This window comes from Daphnia carinata, unplaced genomic scaffold, assembly GCF_022539665.2.
Source record: "Daphnia carinata strain CSIRO-1 unplaced genomic scaffold, CSIRO_AGI_Dcar_HiC_V3 NW_026453037.1, whole genome shotgun sequence".
Classification (NCBI taxonomy): domain Eukaryota; kingdom Metazoa; phylum Arthropoda; class Branchiopoda; order Diplostraca; family Daphniidae; genus Daphnia; species Daphnia carinata.
In genome coordinates this window covers 26348-39281 of record NW_026712511.1, presented here as the reverse complement: position 1 = coordinate 39281, position 12934 = coordinate 26348, and the positions used below count along the sequence as shown (strand labels likewise).

The following is a 12934-nucleotide window of genomic DNA, read 5'->3' as shown; positions in this document are numbered from 1 at the left end:
AATCGCTCGAGTAGTAACTTCGATGCCACCTAACTTCGTATCCCTAGGAATTTTGACTTGATTTTACGAATGATTTTCAACCAGAATATTATATTGTCCATCTTTCGATACTTTTCCTACGAACTCCTCAATAAAAATGCCGGCCGGCAAATCTTCTGCTGGGGTAAATATAAAAGCTGTATTAGGCGGAACAAACGGAAATGACCCTTTCATTTGCGCGGCAATTACTAGCGACGTCTGACGAGATAACGTCGTCTTTTTGACCGAAGTAATTGCCATGTCCGGAATGCTAGAAATAGCTGATCCCTGCTTATCTCTTGCTAAATAAATGCTCTTGGCTTCTCCATCAAGCCAAAATCCGTGTTTCTGGATTGCGTCCCATCCAAGGATACAGTCCTCAGAAACACCATTTGTAACAATAAACTCTTGTTCCAAAACCGACTCTCCGTATCGTACGGGTAAAATAACTCTTCCCAGCGTGTGTAATTTTTTCTCCCCTATATCGTATAAATCAAAATCAAGTTGACTGCAGATCACCTGACCTCTTTGGGGTAATTTCTTAAATAATCTCTCGTGAATAATACTCTTAGACGCGCCTGTTTCGAATAATGCTTGAAATGGGATCTGATGAATTTTCAATGGAATTCTCGATGTCGATTCATTCGTTATGGTTGTTAATTTTGCGACTTGTCGGGATTTAAACGGAGGCTCCCTATCAACTGACCCGAAGTTACAGTTGATACCTATTGGTTTCCCTGATTCGGAGGCGGACCTGGAATGTTAGGCCTATTCTAGTTTTTTGCCTTTGGAAAGTTATTTATGGCCAATTTCCCGACATGAATAGCATATTGGTGGCTGAGCTTGTTCCAAACTTTGCCGTTGATATTTGCGACAATCTGTCTGAGAATGACCCTTATATCCACAAAAATTGCTAGTCAGCTGTGGTGGTGTAGGCTTATCGTTAGAAGAGGGTTATGAGCTGTAGGCCTATCTGGAAATTTATTGAAAGTTTGTGCGCCATTGTTATTGTTATTCGGCTGAGGAGGTCTCCAATTCCTATCCTGGTTACTGTTACTAGCTTGGAACGAAACTTGTTTCTTATAGGGTGCACTTGATACGTTTTTATCAAATTGCAATTGCCTTACCGCTTGCGTTAGCTCAAGAAGTGCGCTCTTGATTTCCTCCTTCTCAGTTTTAGGGTCATCTACTTGTTTGCTTCCCTGTCTGATATTTGCTACGGCATTATTAACGAATTCTTTTTGCTCCAATATTATTTCTTTAAGTTCTTTTAATTCTGTGTCTTTGGTATCAGACGGTGCAGTCACTGCCCTAATAAAATCATGTTTTTCCCTATCCGTTTCCATGGCTTCCACTCGCAATGCATACACTCGGGTTGCAGAAACAAGATCATTAAAATTCTTAAATTCTTTATATTTAACTTTCGATTGTAATTTGGAATCCAACCCCTCTATAAATTTTTGCATAAGAATTATAGCGAAAGATGCTTCTGAATAGCCTACAGGATATGCGCGTTTGAAAATTTCCTGCAAACGATGAGCATATTCTATAATCTTTTCCCCTGGCTTACGCTTAGCTTTATTAAACTTCTTTTGCTAAAAATCTGCATTTTCGTCCCCATGAAAATGATCAAGAAGAGATTCTTTAATTAGAGCATAGTTGTGAGGATGAACCTTCAAAGTTGCCTGAATAATCGAGAAAGCTTTATCAACCAATTTTGCCCTTAACATCTGAATAATTTTCCCCTCAGACCAACCTGACCCATCTACTATACTTTCAAAAGATTCCAACCAGGAGTCAAAGCGCACAAGGGGATTACCAGAAAAAGAAGGAAGTAGTTGTAAACGAGAAAAGGTGTGCTGATTATTTTTTAAATCGTTCAAATCATCGACCGTGGCCGCTCTTGATGGAGAATAAGATTCCGCCATGTTTTGGATTAAATTTTAACAATTTCCAAGTTCCTCCCTGTGGATTCTGAGGGTGTTCTGAAGTGTCGTTCGTAATTGCCTTAGATCCTCTTGCGTTATATCCGATCGGCTGAGTAGGCGTGCTCGAGGACTGTATAGAGTTTGTGACGGATTGGAACGATAGTTTCTTCTGCGCGACCGTTTCCTCTTCGGAATGCTGCCCGACAGCGGCGATGTTTGTTGGATTGGCTGCTGTGTTGGTCTCGTTTGTATGAACGTCAGCGATTGTCTCAATTTTTGTTCCGTTTGCGTGATTATTGGCTTGATGTCGCTCGCCTGCTGTGCGAGGAACGGGTTGTTGGCTTCCGGAAAATTGTTCAGTTTTTCCAAAAGGAATATGATTTCCGGCTGTAGCACCTCCAAATTGTTGATGAGTTGTAGTTCCTTTAGGTATGACGCTAGGTTGGCTACTTCCTTCAGGAACGTTCGTTGGGACTCCAGCAAGATCTCCTCCAGATGAATTGATGTGTCGCTCACTTTGGTGATGATTTCGACGTATCTCCCGTCCTCGTCTCTGTCGGTGATGTCCCGTCTTGGAACGAGCCCGAAAAGTTCTTGCTGTCTTGTTGGTGTGACCTCTTGCAGGTCTATGATGTTGTAAACTTGTCCGTGTAGGCAAGTCAAAACCTGTCTCGCGTGTCGCGTGAAAATTTCCTTGAGCCGTCACAATTTCCTCTGTCGGCTTCTTCGTCTTCTTCGTGATCGGTACACTGGCTTTCACCTCCAGAATGGATGTCAGGTACTTCAGAAGTGTCTTCGGTTGTTTCCAATCCGTCAGTGTTAATTTTTCGGCGTCGTAATTCCTCTGAATGTCGCGCATCAACGCGACAAGGTGATCCCAGATTTTCGGGTCGCTCGATTGGAAGTCCTTCTCCCTCTCCTTGAGGCTCTTGATGGCTAGCAGTAGGAACGGTAGCTGACTGTTCGGTAGCTGGAAGATGCTGTTCTGTTTCGTCTTGACTTCTTGGAACAGATTCTGGAGATTGACGTTGAGTTGGTCTTCCATTGGTTGTCTTCTTTTTTTTAAAAAGGGCCGAGACGGTGTTCAAAAAAGCGTTTGTTGGGGAAGTGTTTGTGGAAACGGTTTGCTTGGGTGAAAGATGGTTTACTAGTTGGGCTATGAAGGAAGGAGAGTTTCTTACAGTCGAGGTATCAGCTTTACGTTGGGCTCGTGGTTTGCGAACGTTTGAAAGGTCTACTGGCTTTACCAACTCATACGCAGAGTTCGATCTTACATTTCTTAACTGGGGATTATCTGGAATTGCACTAGGCTTCAAAACAGGAGAGGCAGATTTCCTAATAGTTTCTGTTGCCTTTCTCGAAGTTTTATTACCCGTAAACTTATCAGATCCAGCAAGATTTGAAGTGGAATTTTATCAAAATTAAGAGTTCAGGCTACAGCTTCGTCAATTTGAATAACTGGCTCAATAGGACTTTTAGTAGCGAATACAGGTGTGCGAAAAAGTTTAGGCCTACTAGTAAAAATAGTATCCGTCATTGTGGGTGAGTTCGATAGATCGCTGCCACCATTATGTAAAGCATTCTTTTAGTGATTGAAAGATGACTTTACGTTATTTAAGACCAATTGTAATAAGAAAATAAACTCGGAAGGCGTTACCACAATGTCGAATATATTTTATTCTAATAGGCCCAAAGGATAATAAAAGAATACACAATTATACGATATAAATGGGAAACGGGAATATAAAAATGGAGTTATGCGAGTTTAATCTTACCGTCACTACCGTGGCGAAGATAAAATAGAGATGGTAAATGTTATACGGAAAAATAAAGATAATAAGGCTGCCGGTCGCACAAGAAGCGATGAGGAGTACTCACAATAATTATTGAATAAGATATAAAATTGAACTCACTAGACTTTAAGAATTAAACAGCACTTTGTAGCACTAAGAATGAAAAACTAGAACTGGAATTAAAACAGGAGAGAACTGAAGAGAATTGAAGAGAACTGAAGATAACTAAAGAACTGTAGAACTGAGAAACTGAAACACTGAAGTGGACTGACTTTTGGGAACAAAAAGGGCATTCTTTTATACTTCCACAAGAATGAGGGAAACATAGCATTTCCGTCAAATGACTCCGGATGCGGAATGTCGCACACGCATTTCGTATTCATGGAAATGCATGGCGCGATGTCCTACGCATCTAGCACATCCAATCAGCAACAAGGAGGATGTCAAATATAATATAAAAATAGATTTCTGCGAAAGGGCATCAACACTTGAAGTAGGACATTTATAAGACGTAGTTTATCAAAAGAAGGGCAATGGACGTAACATATAATTATATTGACAAGAACAACAAACAGACACAATATAATTCAAAGATTGTATTTTCTCATGGCTTCGTTACGAAATGAACCAGAAGTGCAACGTTTAATTATGGTTCCAAATTGTTTGTAGACCATCAACATCGTTGGTTTTATTGCAGTTGCTTTTACATGTAATGCTACCTATAATTGGATGTGTTACTTTTTGATGATGATGGAATTCGGTATTCGAATGTATCAAAAATCCTTCTTTGGGTTGGAGTTGCGGAGGATTGAACTCCGGCCTTTTCACATGCGAAGCAAACACTCTACCTCTGAGTTACAACCCCATTCATATAGACTCGATCTTACTGAAAGCCAGATGTTTTTTGGTCAATTATATTATCAAATTTAATCATTCTTGTTTCTGTTGTCGCATTAGTCCATTTTCAGATATAAATGGCACTTAAATTTTATATAAGTTCTGCATTCATGGGCAAATTTTTTATGTACAAATAATGCAAAATATTGTTCTATAAGTGATCAAGATGAATGTAGTCTCTTTCAAACGTTATTGACATTATTTGAATGATTGATTGGCGGTGAAATGGGACTGAAACGAAATAGGACTGGAGAAATAGGACTGACTTTTAAAAACTTTTAGGACAGTCCTATTTCTCCTCGGCATCAGTCCTATTTCTCCTTAGCTATAGTTCTATTTCATTTACCTTGTTCCAAGGGGAACGATGAGCCTCCAATCTGGCGTAAGAGCACCGGCTTATATCCATTTCTCTTTGTCAAAAATCGATGGCGTTTACTCATTATTTAAATGGTTCACAAATGTTTTATCTCTTATCCTATTTTAATTTTATTTGCTGGGGAACATGAATTATTTTGAATCTAATAGAGTTCATTTAATAAAATATTAATAGAGCAAAATCTGAATATGTAAGAGCTGTATATAACGAAAGATGTATGAAATAGTAAAACATTAGTTCAATTGGAAAAGTTGGTTATGACCACATAATGTGCGATATAAGTAATAAATATTTCTGTAGTATGTCTAATAGTAGTTTGTTTAATGAACTCTATTAAATATAATATAGTTCATGTTCTCCTGTAATTTAAATTAAAATAGGATAAGCAAAAAAAGTTTTGTGAACTATTTATCTAATGAGTGAACACCATCGGTTTTTTAAAAAGGGAAATGGATATAAGCCGCCGCTCTTACGTAATACATTGCCTACCGGATTGGAGGCTCATCGTTCCCCTTGGAACAAGGTAAATGAAATAGGTCTATTTCTAAGGAGAAATAGGACCAGCCATTCCCCTTCTAGGGATATTACCCTATTTAGGGGGATTTAAGGAAAATTTTTGTAATCTAGGGTGTAGTTTTGGGAATCTAGGGTTTCAGGGATTGCCCAGAGCCCATTTAATTTTCGGAGATATCTGGGGGATATCTGGGGATTTTGAGATTTTTGACCCAACCGCTGTTGCCTTTAGCGCCTCTATGCAACTTCAGAATTAAAATGTTCCTCAATAAGAGCCACCAAGGGGCAGCGTTGAACGGTGCGCTTTTCACTTTGCGGAAAGTGGAAACACTGAATAGGACTGATGCCGAGGAGAAATAGGACTGATGCCATGGAGAAATAGGACTGTCCTAAACGTTTTTAAAAGTCAGTCCTATTTCTCCCAGTCCTATTTCTCCGGTAGAAATAGGGGTGGAAATTTTCAGTCCTATTTCTCCAGTCCTATTTCATTTCAGTCCTATTTCACCGGCTACCGAATGATTTGCAAATTTAAATATTTACTAGGAAATGGTTTTCTATTGTAACGAAGCCAATATACATCTTCAACTTATATGCCCTTTCTGTAGTATCTTTAATAAGTAATTAGTATAAAACATGTCAATTGCAACAACATATATACGCAACACGGGTGACCTAGATGAACACCTGCTAGCTAGCTGACGCATCCATGTGTCATCAGCATCACGCCACTTATAAAACATTTGATTGGCGGCACGGGCGACGCCCATCATCGCACCATTATCACGCCATTTTAAACATCTTTGATTGGTGGCAAATACTCGCAAAGTAACTCACCAATTTGCCAATATGCGAAGTGTAATCGTGAACCCAAAATATGGGAAAGATCAGACAAGAACTTGTATCTGAGTAAAGTAGTCGCCTGAATTTATTCTTGTTGCGCTTATCTCTGGCTAGTAGTATTGTGTAGTAAATTGTACGCTTTAGTCTGAACTTATTTGCCTAAATTGCTTTAAATTGCATCTGTTCAAACTTAGTTATTCTTGGACAGTGCATTTGTCCTCTTCTTGACACTTGTTCAATCTATTTGATTGTGAGTTGCCTTAGTGGGCGTGAGGTTATCTCGTTCGCTTCCGTGTCGATTTCTTTCCGCTACCTACTCGTGTTATCACGGTAAGACTTGGTTATAATTGTCTCTCTTTCCCTCTCACGTTTCCCTACTGTTTCTTTATTTTCTTTCTATGTCTTGCTTCTTGTAGTATGTTTCACTTAAAATCATAAATCCATCATTGTGAGAAATACGCCTCCGAGCTTGTTTTTATTTCTTATTGTCTTAATACAGTAAAGTCAGTCTTCCCACACGGGAAGATGCTTTACATAATGGTGACAGCCTTTTTCAGAGCTCTACCACAATGATGGACGATGTTAAGTCAGGCGGGCATAAACTTTCTCGTACACCTTTGAACACTCCGTTAATTCCTGTAGCTCGTAGTGCAAATCAATGACGAAACGATTGCTAAGTAAATTAGTTTTGAAAAATTGTTAGCGTCTACCACGACCGCCCCGCATACATTTCAAGACTGTAAGACGTCAGACAAAGAAACAGAAAGCGTTAAGCAATCTGCCTCTCCCGTTTTAACTCCAAAAGTAAAGACTGATAATACCCAGTTGAGAAAATTGAGGTCTAACACCGCGTACGAGGCCGTAGCCCCATTAGTAAAAAATAACACTAGGAAAAGTTGGGCCCGTAGCAAAGCTTCCGTTGCACCTGCTCAGCCCGCGCCGTCTGTTTATGCAAGGTTAGCTTCTCGTTTTTTTCCATTCAAATCACTTGTTAAACCTGCGTCGAAAACTAGCTTTCTCTCGAGTACGATTTTCAGTTATTTTCAAAAGAAGAGTCCATTAGATGGAAAATCACCACAACTCGGGTCTCCATCGCCTATACCACGAGATCCAGGCCAATCAATCGAGAATACTTCCAGAGCCGACGGGTCAGCTACCGTCCCTGCTACTCACGCTCAAGTATCTCAAGGAGAGGGAGTTGGATTTCCGATCAACCGATCCGATAATTTGGGGACAACTAATAGCGTTGATACAAACAATCCGGAAGCAGTATCAATACCAGAACAAAGTGCCAACGGATTTGAAAAAAGCGGAGATAATTCTGAAATCCTTGCGTGCAATTCTGGTAGTGAGAGCCAGTCGACTGACCACGGCGCAGGTTGCGCAGCCCCAAGTGACCGTGCTGATAACAATATTCACAACCTATGCGAGGGAGTTTACGATTTACCTACTAGGACTGACTTACACCATCGCCGACTTGCTGACATTCACGCCGGAGACGGACAAGAAATTTTTCAACATTGCCCCCAGGGAAAACTTAATCAACCACCGCAAGGAAGAGACATATTACCTTCTCACACTCGAGATAACGGAGTTCTCCAACTTCCTAAAGAACACCCTGCAGGAGTACCAGCTGAAATTTCTCACAGACACCCTCCAGCTGGTCTCTTACCTAAGAAAGGTTCAGGCCATAATCGGTTTGGAGGCGCTATTGTCGGAACTGAGATCTCTGCAGACGAAATTCAACAACTTCCGGACACCGGTGCAACAAGACGGACAGCAGATAACGAAGGAAATCGGGGACGCTCTCATACCGGCTACCACCGAATTGAGACAGTTGCTGTCATACATTCGGAGGACCCAGGAAGAACAGCAAACCCCACCGACTCAACAAGTATCGCCGCTGTCGGAACGCATTCCGAGGAGAAGGCGAACACGCCAAAGAAACCGGGATTCCTGCCAGTCACGCACTCAACACCCTCCTCAAGCCTAGCAATCCAGCCGGCAGGAAGATCTGATAGTGCAACTGAGGCAATCACGAACAGCATTTCAGGACACCCTCCGAATCCACGCCGAAAGAAGTTAAATCCTCCCATATTTGATCCCAACATGGCCAAATCTTGTTCCCCTTCAGGGCTGCCACAGTCAACGACTTAAATGATTTTCAGACAAACCAACACACTTTTTCGCGCCTACAATTGCTTCCTTCCTTTTCGGGAAGTCCAATTTCTCGCTTCGACTCTTGGCTAGAATCTTTTGAAAGCATAGTTGATGGGGCAGCATGGTCAGAAGAAAAGATTATTCAGATGCTAAAATAACAGATAAGGCTTTTTCAGTACTTCAAAACATTATCAGGCAGCATCCCCATGATTATGCGTCCATTAAAGAAGCGTTACTTGATCACTTTCATGGGGATGAAAACGTCGAAGTCTATATTAAAAAATTCAATAAGGCTAAACGCTAACCAGGCGAAAAAATTGTCGACTATGCGCACCGCTTGCACGAGATTTTTAAGAAGGCGTATCCAGCAGGTTATGCAGAGAAATCGTTCACAATAATCCTTATGCAAAAATTTATCAAGGGGTTGGATTTCAAATTACAGGCCAAAGTACGTTATAAAGAATTTCGCGACTTTACCGAGCTTGTAGCATCAACGCGTATTTATGCCGTTCGTTTGGAAGCTTTAGAGACAGATCGGGAAAAACATGAGTTTGTTAGGTCTCCAATTTCTGTTTAAGAAATTGGAGACCTAACAAACTCATGTTTTTTCTCAAACTCAAACCCTTATAAGAAACAAGTTTCCTTCCAAACCAATAGCGGCAATCAAGACAGAAATTGGAGACCTCCTCCTCATCGACCCAATAATAACACCAATTCTTACCAAAATGCGGGACTCTCCAAAAAACCTACACAGTCCACGCCCTCGTTTTCGAGACCCTTTAATGATTCGAGAAATAGGCCTACTCAACATGGCATAACTTGCAATTTCTGCGGTTTTCGTGGGCATACGCAATCGGAATGCCGTAAATTCCAACGGCATAATTTAGAACAAGCACAGCCTCCAATTTGTTACTCTTGTGGTGAAATCGGACACAAATCGAATAACTGTCTCAAGTTCAGGAGCTCCGATAGGCCGAATATTCCAGGTCCCCCTCAGCGTCAGGGAAACCAATAGATATCAACTGTAACTTCGGGTCAGTTGATAGGTAGCCTCAGTTAAAATCCAGACAAGTCGCAAAATTAACAACTATAACAAATGAATCGACCCCTAGAATTCCATTAAAAAATTTTCAGATACCGTTACAAGCATTATTTCATACAGGCGCGTCTAAAAGTATTATTCACGAGAGAGTATTTCAGAAATTACCACAGCAGAAATTATTACAAATGGTGTTTCTGAAGACTGTATCCTTGGATGGGATGCAATCCAGAAACACGGTTTTTGGCTTGACGGAGAAGCCAGGAGCATTTATTTAGCAAGAGATGAGCAGGGATCAGCCATCTCTAGGGTACCAGACATGGTAGTTACGACGGTCAAAAAGACGACGTTATTTCGTCAGACTTCGCTAGTAATTGCAACGCAAATGAAAGGTTCATTTCCGTATGTCCCCCCTAATACCACATTTATGTTTACCCCAGCAGAGGATTTGCCGAACGGTATTTTTATTGAGGAATTCATTGGGAACGTAGCTAAAGATGGGAAATATCAAATTATGGTCGAAAATCATTCGTTAAATCATGTCATCATTCCTAGAAACACTACATTAGGCGTAATCGAAATTATTCAGTCACGTAATTGGGAAAATTGCTTTAAGTAAATTAGAAGAAAAGCCTACTATTAAAAGTGAGCCCGTTTTAATTTCAGAAGTCGACGCTGAATTTCGAGCTCCGCTCTCAAAACTATTAAATGATTTCACGACTTGTTCGCAGCAAAATATTCAGAATTAGGGAACACTAATCTCATTAAACATACAATTGATACACAAGGAAGAGGCCCTATTCGACAACGCCCTTATCGAGTTACAAATAATCAAAGAAAGATATTGGAAGATAAAGTACAGGAAATGTTGGATGCTAATGTGATCCAATATTCACATTCGCCATGGGCTTCACCTGTGGTTTTAGTGGAAGAAAAAGGGTGGAGAAGTAAGATTTTGAGTTGACTGTAGGAAATTAAATAGTATTACAAAAAAGGATTCATTCCCTATGCCGAGGATAGATGAAACATTGGACAAATTGTATGGGAAGAAATTTTTCACCACTCTTGATTTAGCTTCAGGCTATTGGCAAATTCAAGTTGATGAGCCGGCTATTGAAAAACAGCATTTGTAGTAGAAAATAACCTTTACGAATTTAAACGCATGGTATTTGAATTATGTAATGCACCTGCGACATTTCAAAGACTAATGAATTATGTACTGAAAGACGTTTTGGGAAGTAAGGCGTTAGTTTACTTGGATGACGTAAACATCTTTTCGGACACTTTTGACGATCACTTGAACGATATTCGAGAAATCTTTGAGTTATTGAAGAATGCCAATTTAAAATTAAAACTTAAAAATTGCCAGCTCATTAAAAATTCGGTCAATTATTTAGGCCATGTCATCTCGACTGATGGTATTAAACCTGATCCGAGTAAAATTGAGAAAATAGTTAATTATAAAACGCCCGCTTCGGTAGATGAAGTCAGATCATTTCTGGGTCTAGCTGGGTATTACAGAAGATTTATTAAAAATTTTGGATCAATAGCTAAACCGTTAACCAGATTAACCCATAAAGATCTTAGCAGGAAACCTTTTAATTGGGGAAATGAAGAAAATATTGCTTTCGAAACCTTGCGTACATCTCTAGTGACTCCACCAGTGCTTGCTTACCCCAATTTCAGCGAGAAATTTTTACTTTTCACCGATGCATGCCATTATGGCATTGGAGCGGTACTGTCACAAATTCAAAATGGTCACGAGCACCCAATCGCGTATTCCAGTAGACAGTTAACGAAGGCAGAAGCTAAATACAGTACGACTGAAAAAGAGGCACTTGCGGTTATCGATGCGATTAAGCATTTTCGACATTACCTTTTAGACCAACCTTTTGAGATTATTAGTGATCACCGTCCACTACAATGGCTTAAAAATCAGAAAGATAACAATGGGAGATTAGGACGATGGGCTATACTGTTGGCTGCAACAAATTATGAATTAAAATATAGACCGGGACGTATTCACCAAAATGCAGATTGCTTGTCACGCTTAAAAATAGCTAGTATCCAAACCGAACGTAATATTAAATTAATATGTGAAAAACAATTAGAAGACGACCTTTGCATAGCCATTCGAAAATATTTAGATAACGGTGAACTTGATGAAGCTTTTCACCCATCTAAGCCAGATTGGGTAAAAGAAATTGATTATTTTGAAGTTATCGACGGTACACTTTACCGGCACGTGCTGCCATCTTCCGATAGCAAAAGAAACGAAACTAGCCATCAGTTGGTCTTGCCTACATCGTTGCGCCATCTAGTGCTCAAAGAACTACATGATGCACCGATGAGTGGACATTTAGTCTTTTACAAAACCTATTTGAAAGTAAAGAATCATTATTATTGGCCTTATATGAGGAAAGACATCAAAGAATATTGTCAAGCTTGTGAGGTATGCATTGCCAACACTTCGTCCAATTACAGAGCATTATTGCATCCTCATGAAATTGCGAAGGCCCCTTTTCAAGTTATCGGCATGGATTTTCTAGGCCCTATTACACCAGCTTCGCCCAATGGAAACAGTCATTTTAGTTATCACAGATTATTTTAGCCGATGGGTAGAAGCTGTTGCTTTAAAGGATCAGACGGAGGTCGGAGAAAAAGGCTCAGACGAAAAAGGCCCATACGAAAAAGGCCCACTTTTTTCCAAGTTCAAAAGTGGGCCTTTTTCTCAATTGGACTGGGCCTTTTTCTCCGCTCAATTTCCATGTTCCTACAAACTTTATATTTGTTTCCAAAATTTATTTCCCACCTCTATTCCGTGGAATTTGGAATGTACAAAGGTTGCTGAAACCGTGATATTCTATAAGGTTTGCAGAGATCAAAAAATGTTAGCGTTTGTACGCTAGTTAATCTTTGATTATTTATTCGGTTGCAATCTAATTTCGGATTATGTTAGTATTTATCTATTGCTAATATCCCGTTACATAAGGTTCATTTTTCACAATTTTTGTTTACCGAACAACTATCGCTTCTTTAAATATAATAGAAGAAATACATGTTTCCCGCACTTAGCCTTGTTCTGTCCACCCTCTTTAATCATTCCTCCCAACCCCCAGTCCATGTCCCTTATTGTTTCCCTTTGTCGATGCTTATGCCATAGATAAAGACCACTGATTCGTTGTGAATACGAAAACTGAATGAGTTCCGCGGGGCTTTTGTGGTTGCTGGGAACAAAGATATGTTACCACGAAGACTAGTTTGTTATTATTAACATTTGATAAATAATGTTTATAGGAACATTTAATAAATAATGTTTATAGGAACATTTAATAAATAATGTTTATAGGAATAATATTACAAACTTAAA

The 12934-nt window shown here is 39.8% G+C and overlaps 1 non-coding gene across 1 annotated transcript; it reads right to left on the bottom strand.

Moving 5' to 3' along the window:
* Positions 1 to 4532: 4532 nt before the first annotated feature.
* Positions 4533 to 4604, bottom strand: Trnaa-cgc (transfer RNA alanine (anticodon CGC)). The gene has a single exon. It is a non-coding gene; the product is annotated as a tRNA-Ala (tRNA).
* Between the last annotated feature and the right edge of the window lie 8330 nt (positions 4605 to 12934).